This window comes from Echinops telfairi, unplaced genomic scaffold (genome assembly GCF_000313985.2).
Source record: "Echinops telfairi isolate 266 unplaced genomic scaffold, ASM31398v2 ScPeMD7_28;HRSCAF=97, whole genome shotgun sequence".
Classification (NCBI taxonomy): Eukaryota; Metazoa; Chordata; class Mammalia; order Afrosoricida; family Tenrecidae; genus Echinops; species Echinops telfairi.
The window spans coordinates 3,634,951-3,637,109 of NW_022103925.1; the positions used below are offsets into that span (position 1 = coordinate 3,634,951).

The 2,159-nt window shown below is 62.5% G+C and overlaps 1 protein-coding gene across 2 annotated transcripts in view; it reads left to right on the top strand.

Moving 5' to 3' along the window:
* Nucleotides 1–1,596: 1,596 nt before the first annotated feature.
* SPON2 (spondin 2) overlaps nucleotides 1,597–2,159 on the top strand; it is a 6,576-nt gene continuing 6,013 nt past the window's right edge. Inside the window, exon 1 of one of the 2 annotated variants that reach the window (XM_045289528.1) lies at nucleotides 1,597–1,633. The gene's annotated coding sequence lies outside the window, so the exon portion shown is untranslated. Of the gene's footprint in view, nucleotides 1,634–2,041; nucleotides 2,107–2,159 lie in introns of those variants that run through there. The other variant, XM_045289527.1, reaches the window with a different exon arrangement.

Below are 2,159 nucleotides of genomic sequence, written 5' to 3' on the forward strand. Positions count from 1 at the left end.
TCAGTGGCTCGGCAGTCACGTAAAGATGGCACTTGGCGGGTACCTCATCCGCCAGGTGGGGAATGTGACGTGGCCAACCCCTTCTTTTCACCCAGTGCCGGTTCCTGCGTGGAGTCCCATGTCGGCCGCGCACGCATGCACACACGTGGGGCTGCTGCCTCTTGCCTGGCCACCGCTGCCCTGGGTCGCGTGTTGTCATCGTTTCTGGCGCCGGTTCACATCCGAGGGCTTAGGCCAGGAGCTGTCTTTACGTTTGTTTTCAGTGGGAAGCAGCAGTCGTGGGAAAAGAAGGGGGGTGATAAAAGGGTCTCGGGGCCCACTGGCTCGCCACGTTGCCACCCACCGCATGGTCCTTCCACGTAGAAAGATGTGGCCAGCCACTTTTGTGCTGGTGTGCCTGTCACCGAGGCACTGCTGCACGTGGCTGTCACCCACCACGTGGTCGTTTTCCACGTGGACAGGGGTGGCCAGCCACTTTTCCGTGAGTGTTCCTTTCATCTAGGAAGGGCTACACTTTAGCAATGTACGGCTGTGTCGTAAAGGACTCTGTGGCCAAAGTTGCTGGCAGACATCACTGAGGACTTCGTGCTTGCTGACGTAAGAGGTTCCGCGGAAAAGGGGAAGACCTTCAGCGGGAGGGGCTGCACAAGACTCTGCATGTTCCGGTTCTGGAAGAGGCCCAAGGGGGGAGGGGGGCTGGCCGGCCCCTGAGTTACCACCCTGGGTGGGATCCACCCTTGTGGCACCGCCAGTCTCCCTGAGGTTTTGGGTTTTTTTCAGGCCGTCTGTTTTGCCCACATAGTTACACTGCTTCTGTTAGCATGTCTTAGGCGCACTCCTGCTATTCCGAGCACACGGGTACACGTTTTCCAGACATCTGGTGCCATTTCTACGGTGGCAGTGTCCCTGGAGAGGGGCACCGGGCTTGGTCACGTGGAGGGAGAGTTGGGGAGAAAGCGGAAGACACCCCCACACACACACCCCGACAGCGGGCTCCAGCCTGGCAATGGTTGTAGGTGGGCGCTGGGCGGAGGGTCGCCGAGTCCCAATCAGACGAGCGGTGGCCCAGAGCCAGCAGCTGCAGCTCACATAAACAAAAGTTCTTTGGGGGTCCTCTGTGATTTTTTTTCCTGGGGGGGGGGGGCATGCAGAGGTCCCAAGATCAAACCCTTTGAGAGCTGCAGGTTCAGTGTGCCCCCCCCCCCTCGCCCCACCTCCGCACAAAAGCTAGGCACTGTGTGTAGGCACCCGCACCCCATGGCTGCCTGGGTCATTGGCACCAGCATGGCCCGCGTCCTGCCTCCCCTACCCTTGCTGGTGCTCTCCATGCTCGCTCTAGTCTTTAAACACGGCGGGAGGGGACAGACAGCGGGGCTGCGGACTGTGAGCATCTTCCCCTGTGTCTTGGGCTTGTCTTGTGGGCTTGGCCGCTCCCCGGGGAGCTGTGATGACTAGTGAGGAGCCAGGGCCACTGGGAAGCCCGCCCTCATCCCTGAAGCCTGGCCACCCGCCTGGCTCTGGAGATGCAGCAACCTCCTATTGGACCGCTGAGCAGTGAGCAACTTCAGGCTGCACTCCCTCTGCAAGGTCCCTCCTCCGTGTGTCGAGCATGCAGGAAGGCAGCTGCTCTCCCGTGGGTGGGGAATGGTGCTGGGCTTGTGGCCAGCGGCCCTGGCTCTCCGGGCCCTGTGGGCACAGCCTTCAGGAGGCCCTGCAGCAGCAGGCCAGGGCTTGTCAGGGCGGCAGGTCTGGGCGGCGTCCATACTCCCTGTGCAGACCAGACAGCCTGCGGCCCTCTACGGCCCTGCGTGGGCAGAAGCAAGGGTGGCGGTTGGCCCTGTTTTGGGCCCACCATGGACTTGCTGGAACTGTCCCAGATGTGGGACGCGGGGGTGGGATGGGCTTCGGAAGGGAGGTGGCTGGGTGGGGCAGCATGGCAGCCCCCGGGGAGGGGAGAGGGGGCCCTGTTGGACAGGCTGGCTGAGGCCGGGGACGCTGAGCCGCTAAGGCTCTGGCTGGCCTGTCTGTCCAGCCCTCAGCCAGCACCCCAGCTGGCCTTAAAACGGGAGCATAGCCGGCCATTCCGGTCACCATGCGCCAAGAAAGGTGTGACACCTGGCTCTAATTCAGAGACTGCGCCCAGAGGGCCCCTCAGTGCC